Raw genomic sequence first — 11,864 nt, forward strand, 5'->3', positions numbered from 1 at the left:
AATAGATACACTATCAGATTAGTAATTTTTAACAAAATAAAGAGAAAGTTGAACTCTGGTAAAGATGAACAATATTTAGTAAGTTTTATCAATCGGTCTAGGTAATTTTTTAGAGAAAAAAAACCCAAATAGAAATGTCCCCTAAAAATGATTGCTCCTCGACTGCCCTCATACTCGAAAAATGATGAGAAATAGTTGGGGAAATTGGCCCAAATTTCATCCCAAATGTCCATAGACCCATACTTATATCTATCTGTGTGCAATGGATATAATTGTCCGAAAATTGAGTCAATTCTTTTCGTTTTGATGATACCAACATTTTCAATTATTCTTTTATATTACATAATCAGTTACTGTTAGAAACAGTCCTTTCACAATCTATAATCATATGACCAGCAATAACTTATCAGTGTCGTAGTTTTGTTTTTGCTGTTTAATATACGTATAAAGGCAACTTTGTGGAATAAAATAATCCTCTTTTCACCTATTTATTTTATAATCGACTGCAAAGATCTTTGTGACAGAAATATAACGCGAGTTTATAGTCCTGGTGCGGATGGAGGAAACAGGGAGGAGGTCACTTCTAAAATAAGCAATGGTATGGTGTAGAAAATATCCCAAGAAACGCTTTAAAAACGCTCAGACGTAAGGATAAACTTGCTTCCTATCCAGTGATTAAAACAAATACAGAATCATATCATGAATCTTAGTATCTACGAAAGAAAATGGTCAAAGTATCTGACACCATTATGATACTGACATAGAGATGATGGATATAAGTATAGTATTTAGAATGGTTTGATAAAATAACATATCATTTCAGATAAATTTCATGAATGGAAATTTAACAAGACAGTTTATCTACATAACAATAATCTTCACCCAGGTGTTAATGGGTGCCTCAATGATTCGATCGTCACTGTGGTTGAATTATCATGTAGGAGAATAACTTTAACGCCCTCATGGGGTGGAGAATGTGCAGTGTAATGTGCAGAATGGTGATAGAATCCAATGACCGGGCTAATAAAAGCGCTTTGGTTAATTGATGGTAAAGCGCTGATAAGAAACAGGTATTATCATTATTATCAATTTGTTATACTATGAATTAGTATATCATAAATATCATTTATACGTAACAAACATTGTAACGTTTCTCAAATATTAAGGCATTTTAGAACCTAGACAAAGAGACGAATTTGATGAAAAAACTGATTAATGGAGGGTAGGCATATACTTTTTATAATTCTGAACACAATGCATTGGTATGGTTGGAAATAGTGTTGTCAAAGTATCAATAAAATAATAAACGCAAGGCATGTACTACAATACAATGATGAATTGTGAGCGCCCAATGAAAATAGATGTTGAGAGTTTGTGTAAAGCGCTATAATATATGTCTGTCATACTTGACGCCTCTGACGCTCCACAATCATTACCCCTACATTGACCTACGCTATACGTATTTCTTTGTGACTTTGGAAAGGAACGATCTTTCTACAAGGACGTTAACCAACCTCTCACAAAGCCTCACGAGCTCACAGGTTCCATGAATGACCCTTACATCGATAGCGATGGCGAGAAAACCTGCGAGATATTAGCTACTTCAATGGCACCCTCTACTGGGCAAAGAGGACAGTCCGAGTTCAATCGTTGTCATGACAGAGTACGATCAAAGCAGCCGATCATTTGACAACAAGAAACCAATGTGATTTACAAACCCTTTCAATGGCTCATCAATAATGTAAATCTATGATCAATATTTGACAGAAAAGAGCCCGGTTGTCTATTGTTAAATTGATACATCGTTGTCAACATTGTCAAGTCAGATATGACGTGGTAAACCAAAAAGACATTTGGCGGGCGGTATCTGAATTTCAAAGAAAAATTCATATTTCTAGAAAGTTCACTTTTTGCTCTTTCATATGATACCTCAATCAAGGAAAATGAGCCAGGAATAACAAAGTTCTGTTTGATTAAAGTAGCCCTTACATTTTCATAATTTTAACAAACGAATTCGTTTTCACTGGGTGCCTGCCGTAGCAAAAAGCAGATTTGACAAAAGACTTAACTCCGTTTCGTTGACAATTAGCCATGCATGAAGACTCTCGTCTACGGCTGATTGTCAACGAAACGGAGTTAAGTCTTTTGTTAATTTCGTTTATTGATACGGCAGGCAGCCAGTGAAAACGAATTCGTTTAATAAAATTATGGAAATGCAAGCACTACTTTAAACGAACAGAACTTTGTCATTCCTCGCTCATTTGTCCTGATTGAGGTGTCATATGAAAGGGCAGAAACTCAACTTTCTAGAAATATGAATTTTTCTTCGAAATTCTGATACCGCCCGCCAAATGTCTTTTTGGTTTCCTTCCTTCAAATTGCTTTTAATCACTCATGCGTTAAATATGCATTATCTGTTACATCTGTAGCATCACATGAAAGAGGAGACTCTAAGCTTTCCAAATATGTATCATTCATTAAATATAGTTGTGATTAAGTTATGATAGAACATCGATACTTCTCGGTTTCGTTTTTTCTGGGACGCACTGTATATATATATATATATATGTACATGTATATATATCCTGAAGAGTGCAAAATATATATCTGTATTTCAAATATGTATTAAATCCTAATGAACATAAATGGAATCCAAGTCTTCTCAGATATTACCGGTAATTGGTTATGTTATAATAATAATAATAATATTTAGCTTTTATATAGCGCTTTAAAGGTAAAGACCAGTAATGGTCATGCGATTGCATTGTGAAAGAAACGTTGTGGAATCGATCAGAAAAGGTTGATCATCTAGCATCTAGCATCTGCAAGGTTCTGGAATCATCAAAATGATAAGAAATTTGGCCCATTCTTCGTAAAGTTACAAGCACTATACACAGAAAGATGTATATGGGACTACCCTATCTCTCTCACCAGACCATGAGAGAAATAAATTTACCAAATATATGAATTAGTAGGCGGTTTCCCGGCAAATTTTTTATCATCATGTATTAGTCAAAACATATTCTTTCATATGATTGGTAATGAGAGCTTCCATTTCATTTTTTGAAATTGGGGCGTTGCCAATACTGGTCTTTACCTTTAAACAAATGTCTCTAAGTGCTTTACAAATATACTATTACCCCAGTCATTGGATTCAGTGCTTGCCCGCACACACTGCGTGCACAATCTCCCCTTCTGGGGAGCATTCCAGCCATGCGTTACTTGACGCTCAAAAACTGTTTGACCATCAATGACGGCCGCATCCTACCGAGTCCCTCTCTACCTGGTGTTACGCTAGAAGTGAATAGAAGATTATGAGTCAGCTTCATTGGAATACCTTTCAGCGCCAAGGACTTTTAGAGGGATGGAGTTGTATTTTTTGTTTGGGGGAAAACACACGTTACCTTAGAAACATGTTGAGTGGATCGAAACTATGGGATAGCATTAAGCGAAAGCATCAGCCATTTTTGTTGTTGAAGTTACCATAGAAACAAGCTGGTTAAGTTGAGGAAAATAATTGTTGAAATGCACGTTACGATAGAAACAAGCTGATTAAACTGATAGGTAACTATCAACTGATAAAACAAGAAAATGGCCTCGAGTCACTGCTAAACCTCCAAAACTCCAAACCTGCTAAATTGAAATCACTTTTTCTCAGCATTGGTAACAAAAAGAAACGAGATGAAAAAGAATGAACGCCATGGCTACCAGAAGTGCAATGCACCGTACACGCCATACACTTATCATCATTATCCATGCAATGAGCCATGGCATGAACACCGCTATTAGTATAATTGCTGAAAACCGAATAAAAAAAAACGACCGATATGCACAATTAGTCAATTTGATATCGAGCCTCATCACATCACCTGCCCAACACATATACCAATAACGCGTCACACCTTAATGCTCCCGCTTTGGTAGATTAATAGATGACATCGCTTTCTCCCGATTGTCAGTACTTTCAAAAGTTTGTTTATTCGCATTCTGAGAATAAAATAGGGTTCAATACTCCGGACAAGGTTTGTAATGGTGAAGAAAGAATCCTATTTCATTTCCCAACTTATCATCATAAACCTTTGAAATGACGAGCATTCGGAGAAACAAACCTCGGAATTATGAACTGTCGGAATAAAGAACCTTTCTGATTAATAAACCTTGGAAGTTATGAATCTTTGGAATTATAAACCTTCGATAACAAAAACGAAATAAACTCGGTTTAGTAGGTACATTGTCCGACAAAGTTACGTTTAGATGCTGCTTGTAAGTGTCGGCTTGCATGGTGATGTAGATATACAAGTAGGCTTGCGGGTGCACCATGTGTGTGTGAGAGAGAGAGAGAGAGAGAGAGAGAGAGGGGATTGAGGAGTCCTGAAAAATACTCTGACTCGGTAATCTTTCGGACTGTTTGTTATCTTTCTTAGCTTATAGTTCTAAGGAGAACAATAGCGCTTGGAGAGGATGAGTGGCTCGACGTTTCGAACAGGTTGACTATCCGTCGTCAGGAGGATACAAGGTTACGTTTAGCCTCAACAAATTAATAAGTGATTTTAGACATTATGTAGGTCATCATATTATCCCGACCGAAACTTTCTTCAAAATAAACACATAAATGATAATCATGCCTACAATAAGACCAATGGAAATTAAATTTCTCATTCTACACCTGAATGTTGAATTTGTACACATTAAATTTTAGAAATTATGAGATTTGGAATACCTATCGGCGCCAATGTTTTTTCAGAAATAGGGATTGAAGGAAGATCCTTACTTCGGAAAACTTCTCTAAAAGAATATGATTTTTTGAAAGTTACAATCACTTAACGAATGGAGACTTCAAATTGAATGAATCCGTGATAGCACTGTTATTTATCGTGTCGGACAACTTCCCAATTGTTTTTCAACTCACAAATTACTAAAACGTAATTTTTTTTCTTCAAAAGTATGACTTAATTGGGAGTTTTTTTTCCTTTCTAGAGGACTTATTATAATATGCTTCCCCTAATATATTTTGATGCCCCAGGGGAGGAGACATTTAGAAGAAACATAGAAATTAATGGTATTTTTGTACACGACAAACGGGAGTTAATCATGAAAACGATATGATCTACCGACCAAATAATATTTCAGGGGCAGATCCAGGGGGGGGGGGGGGGGTTTCGGCGGATTACCCCCCCCCCCCCTGGGCGGCTAAGTGAAAAAGAACAAAAAGTAAAACAGTAAAACGGCGCAATTTTTTGAAAAAAACGTGTTCAACCCCCCCCCCCCCCTTGGCAAACAGCTAGATCCGCCCCTGAATTTGAGATTCGCATAGATTAGGTGATATCATATTTCAAACATTCATGATTCTCTTATTATTGGTCCTGTTTATTTTCATTGCATTGTTTATATAGCAGTGATGCTCATGTACACTTATGAATATTGGATCCATCAACTCTTCTGTCTTCTCTTTCTCCCTCTCTCTCCCTGCCTCTCTTTCTTACTCTCGTCTCTATTTCTCCTCACCTTTTTTCTTTCCCCTCGCTGTATTTATACCCCTCCTTGGCTTTTTTTTAAATTGAATTTGTTTTCCTTCAAATCTTAATTTAAAGAAAACAAAATATTTTGAATCTCTTTTTAGATAAAAATTGACATTTTTTTTGTTCTAATGTTTTTTTTGTCTTCTTTTTTTTGTCTTCATAATTTTGTTTTTTTGATGCATGATATAACACAAATATACCATGTCTTCTATTCGAGGTACTGGTTAAAACTATGGGCCTCAGTGACTCCAAAAGTACCATTTGCTTCGGGGCTGCGCCCCTCAGCAAATAGTACTATTGGAGTCACCTCTTGCGCATAGTTTTAACCAGAACCTCTCAAGACAGTGTATATTTGTATAATATAGCGCTTTATACCAACGTTTCTCAGCTCAGTGCTAACTGTACTCTGATTACCCTGGATAAGACGCTCAGGTATTTGATGAATGTCTTCCTAAAGTATTAGAGTAACCATTTACATTACCTGGGTAGAGAGTGACAAATGTAGATTAAAGGTACTATGTCCCTTTTGCAGCCAACATCAAATTATGTAGAACTTTGCAGGAAATGAATATGCCATGTATGTCCTATCTGTGAAATTTAAACGTTAGCAGTGTCCTAATATTCAAATTATGCAAGGAAACCTGTTTACTTGCTAGACTTCACTGTCAGACACTATTAAGTGATTGGCTGGCTTTTTTTCTTTTTTGGTAATAACATACATAAAATGAGCTGTAAAGGGTACATGAGCATTATGTCTACATCAATAACCCACTTCTTGTAATGGCCAAAATTAAAGTGATTGAATCTTTGCGCAACATAAAACGTATAATCATTCGGTACAAATGGTCTGAAAATCAGAATATTACTTACTGGCTCTATAGCTCTTAAGTCGATTCAACAACTAATTGTCGTTATTTTCCCACTTAAAGACATTTTCAAGCCCCCATTTTGTAAAGGGAAGTTCTAAATTAGTATTTACTTTCAAATGCCGTTGGAATTTAACCTTTTCAATTTTTGGGCCTGCAAATGGGACATAGTACCTTCAATGTCTTGCCAAAGGATGTTATTGCTGCCGCAGGTCTTGAACTGTGAACCATGTGATCCTTACTCATAGGCTGTTTACTAGACCACGACACCTTTGAAGGTTGATACATGTGTACTTGTATGTGACTTATATCCAACACGTGTTCAAATACATTAAAAACTCATGAATACTATCAGTAACGACAGATTGTGCAATACTGTATGATGCACATAGATATTATTTTGGTTCTATTTATTATACTATGCATGTATAGGTAGAAAGTATGTTTCTAGATATTATTTGGGGTTCTATTTATTATACTATGCATGTATATGTAGTAAGTATGTTTCTAGATATTATTTGGGGTTCTATTTATTATACTATGCATGTATATGTGGGGATGCTTCTGATGTGGTATTAAAGAAAGAGATATTTATTCTAGTTCAAATTTTGTGTTCATTTGTATTAAGCGCTATATAAAAATTAAATATTATTATTATTATTATGTATTGATGACAATCCTTTTCCTCATCTCGCCATATTTGTTCAAAAGTAGAAAAAAAAGTGAGAAAGAGAACAGTAGAATTTAAGGCTGACTGATAAAGGGTGAGAATATTGATTGATCTCCATTGGATTTATCAGTAGAATGTATATATGTTATCACATCTGTGCATGCCTGAGATATGTTATTTGCACATGAATTTCCTCATTTTATCATCAATAGAATATTGCTTTTTTTGGGGGGGGGGGCAGGGGGGTTGAAATCTAAAACATGTACCATTCTTTTAATATTGTTATGTTATTTTCTTATTTTCTTGTTTTGTTTTGTAGTATTTAATCAGATATTGTATGTAAATTGTTTTTTTTATGAGAAGTGGAAAATAAATGAAATGAAATGAAATTAGGATAAGTAGGTGCTCATAAACTGATAAATGGAGCGCTGAGAAAGCGCAAACAGATAATCACGTAGACATAGTGATGTGGATCAATTATTCAAAAACAATTTTCGCCATTCTAGGCCAATATGCAATGCTAAAATGCAACAACGACACACGATTTTAAAAAGTAGAAATAAAATGGCCACCATAATTGAAGACGTCTCTATGTCATTAAAAAAATTATCATGGCAATGATGAAGCTCGATTCAAGTGCAAACTAATACTTATATCAAATATCACCTTTTTCATTTTTGAATAATTTTTTTTATACGTGCGATTGAACTGAGAAAAGAAAGAGAAAGAAGAAAAAGGCCTCCGATAAGAGGAAGACCCACGAGAAGAAGAATAAGACCAACTAGTATTAAAAAGAGAAAAGGTTTGGGGGGAGATGATGAGAGGGAAATCGAAGGGGGGAGAAGGATTCGTTGGTGGCAGAGCAAGAGAGACATGGAGACAGACATACAGTGAAAGGGGGAGAGACAGAAAGAAAGAAAGAGAGAAGGCAAATAGAAAGAGGACAGATAATAATGAGGCAGAGAGAGAAAGAGATAGGGTAGAGAGGACCAGAGAGATAAAAATGTGGATGCCATAAGGGATGTTGATAGGTGTATCCTGAATAGAGACAAATCATGGTAGGCCTAACATTTTGAATTTCACCTCCTGTAAGGCTCTTAGTTTGATGTTAATTCAAGGTAGAGTATTATATAAATAATTCATGTTTGCGAGTGCATTGGTGAATATATACTGCACACACGTTAAGTCACAATGGGATAATAAACGAGTTCATGAAAGATTTTTTTAAAAGTGTAAATTGCCTAGTCCGATAATAATACCAAGGTGAACTGAATTGCTTTAAAATGACTGTAATTTGCTGGTTAATCCGATAGATTTAAGGCATTATCAATTATTTCCTGAACAATTTTGTTGTTCATAATGTGTATTGACAATAAAGAATATTTACTTCTTCTGATAGACTTTACTCTGAAAATACATTATGCATCTAGCAGCATACTTTTAAGTATATATATATATTTTTTTAAATAACGTGGAAAATAAAACGCACGTGATACAATTTAAAAAGGAAAATCCATTGTGATGGTTGCGCATTATGTTTTGAAACCAAATAATGCGGTTGGAAGAAGGTTTAGCGAAGAGGAACGATTTCCAAACAAAAGTTTGTTCCGCATGTGTATGGGTTCATGACTGTATAATATATTTGATGAATTGCTAATGGCTTCCTGTAAAGAACATTGGAAATGTAAATACAAAAAATACAGTGTAAAGAAATACAACGTAGCGATAGAGGGAGTTTGGTTAATGCTCATCAATGTATTCTGATTATCGACATTATTTCCGGGGGATTGTTCTATTATATTTTTAGGCAAACAGTTTAAAACTTAATATTGTATTACCATCAAAGTATTGGGGTTTTAATCCTTTCCACTGAATTCGATATCTTACATAAATGATATGATTTAATTGTTAAAAGAGAAAGAGAAAAATACGGATTTTGCACTTTACTACCATCCTGCCAAAATGAAACGATTATTTCTCAGCATTGGTAACAAATAAAAACGAGATGAGAAAGAATGAACGCCATGGCGACCAGAAGTGCAATGAATCGTGTACGACAAAGACATATCATCATTATCTATTCGATGAGACATGGGATAAACACATTAGTATAATTGTTGAAAACCGAATTTAATTCTACTATGATTAGGATAAGTAGGTGATCATAAGCTGATGAATCATGTAGGCATAGTGATGTGGATCAATTATTCAAACAAAAATCCGCCATTCGAGGCCAATATGCATTGCTAAAATGCAACAACAAAAGATTTTTAAAAGGTAGAAAGAAAAATATTCTCCGTAGTCGACGACGCCACTTTGTCATTATAAAAAAAAATGAATATGGCAATGATGAAGCTCGATTCAAGTGCAAGTTATAATCAAATATTACTTTTTCATTTAGGAATATACGTGCAATAGAACAGAGAAAAAAGAAAGAAAGAAGAAAAAGGACTCCGATAAGTGGAAGACCCACGAGAAGAAGAAGAAGACCAAGAGTATTACAAAAGAGAAAAGGTTGAATAAAATAGGACTAGATAAGAATGATATATAGATGGAGAATAAAAGACCAAGGTTGGAAGGTGGGAAAGCAATATGGGAGGGCGATGACGAGAGAGAAATCGAAGGGGGGGGGGGTGATTCGTAGGCGGAAGAGCAAGAGCGATACGGAGACAGACATACACAGAGAGACGGAGAGACAGAAAGAAAGAGATAAGGCAGATAGCTAGAGGAACAGATAACAGAGTCAATGAGACAAAGAGAGAAAAGGAGAGGGGAGAGAGATATAAAATATGGATGCCGCGAGGGATGTTGATAGTTGATAATAAAGACATTATGTCCGGGAGATTATTTCTATCACATATTTAGGCGAACAGTTCAAATCTAAATATTGTATAACCGTCAAAACATTCGGTTTTCAATCCTTTCCACTTTTTCCAATAGCGTACACAAATAATATGATTCGATTTTTACACTCAGCTACCCCCCCCTCCCCCAAAGGAAAAAAAAAGGACATCAAATACCCCTACAAAATGAATATTTCACTGAACTGCAAGCCTGCCAAAATGAAACGAATATTTTTCAGCATTGGTAAAAACAAAAAATAGAAATGAGATGAGAAGGATGACCGCCATGGCGACTAGAAGTGCAATACACCATGCATGACGTACAACATCATTATTATCTATTCAATGAGCCATGTCATGAGCACCTCGATTAGTTTAATTGTTAAAAACCGAATTTATTTCTACAATGGTTAGGATAAGTAGGTGATCCTAAGCTGGTGAATGCAGTGTTGAGAAACCGCGAGCATACAGTAATGTTGGCATAGTGATGTGTTATCAATTATTCAAAAATAATTTCCGCCATTTGAGGCCAATATGCAACAAAAGATTATACAAAGTAGAAAGAAAATGGCCTACATAGTTGACGACGTCACTATGTCATTAACAAAATGAACATGGCAATGATGAAGCTCGATTCAAGTGCAAGCTAATACTTATATCAAATAAATTATCAAATATGCCCCTGGACCCCATCCACAAAGATAAAGGTGGTTCCCAAGACAACCCATTGTTGTATAAAATTGTCCAAAAGAGAGTGTATGTCTTTTTATCGCTCAAGGCAGCTATTTTGAAGGTTCAGAATTGCTTAAAGGGCCCATGACATCGAAATACAAGTGTATTCCTGTTGGTGTGCAGTCCTGCATACATCTCATATGTTGATATGTAAACATCTGAATTTGTTTCATAGTTTTTTAAATATTTTTTAAATATTTGTTTTTCAAACTTGCTAAGCTCCCCCCCCCCCCCAAAAAAAAACCTCCAGATCTCATTCCCCTTGTGACATCACCTGTCAGTCATCAATGAGCTAACTTGAGAAAGTGGTATGTATCTTTGCCGAAGTCGAACACCTGTTACAATACGTAATACAATAGCAACATACAATTTGCTATGTCAGACATGTCAAAATATGAGCTGTATGCAGGACTGCACACCAACAGGAATACACTTGTATTTCGATTTCATGGGCCCTTTAAACTCGAGAACGTCTGGGGCTCTGCACCACAACAGGGGCCATAAGGCGGGCCCTTAGACCCCATCTAGAAAGGCTTGCGCTAACGCGCTATAGCAGCGCGCTTTGCGCAAACGTTGGTTGTCCCCCCCCCCCCCCTCCCTTCTCGGAAATCCTAGGTCCGTCGCCTCATATTCATTCGTAGATAGATCCTTTATAATTTGTATGTATATATCGCCAAATTGATGTACACGTGAAAGTGGGCAGCTCTGTGATTGGTCCGATGATATACAACATATATATACAACATATACACAGGAATCGAGCCAGCCATTGTCTGCGATGCTCCTTCAGCAGGAACATACCCGCTCTATAACATCTCAAACAGAAATCGATTTCAACCAGCTGCCAAATTTTAGTGCACTTCAGCATTTTCCGTCTATTATTTGTGTGCAAATAAGCACCCTTCCACGCGTTTCAAGATACTAGCAGAGTACACTTTCTATTAAGGTAAGACTGATCAAGGTTCAAATTTGGTTTTATCAAATGATTCGATGATGATAATCAATTGTATTGGATAAAGCTCACACGAAATGAATGTCTTTTTTGTTAAGGACGTGGGGAATCAACATTTCTTTTTTCTTAGAAGTTTCAAGTTTGTTATGTCTACATAACATTAATGACCTAATATGGCATGTTTGGTTATTTAAAACATTTAAAACATCGCTAAACGTTCTTTATCAAATTTATTTCGTTATCCCCATCCTTATCTGTAAGCCAATCGAATAGTTTCAGGGC

The sequence above is a fragment of the Strongylocentrotus purpuratus genome, unplaced genomic scaffold (assembly GCF_000002235.5).
Source record: "Strongylocentrotus purpuratus isolate Spur 01 unplaced genomic scaffold, Spur_5.0 spur5_scaffold_17, whole genome shotgun sequence".
Classification (NCBI taxonomy): domain Eukaryota; kingdom Metazoa; phylum Echinodermata; class Echinoidea; order Camarodonta; family Strongylocentrotidae; genus Strongylocentrotus; species Strongylocentrotus purpuratus.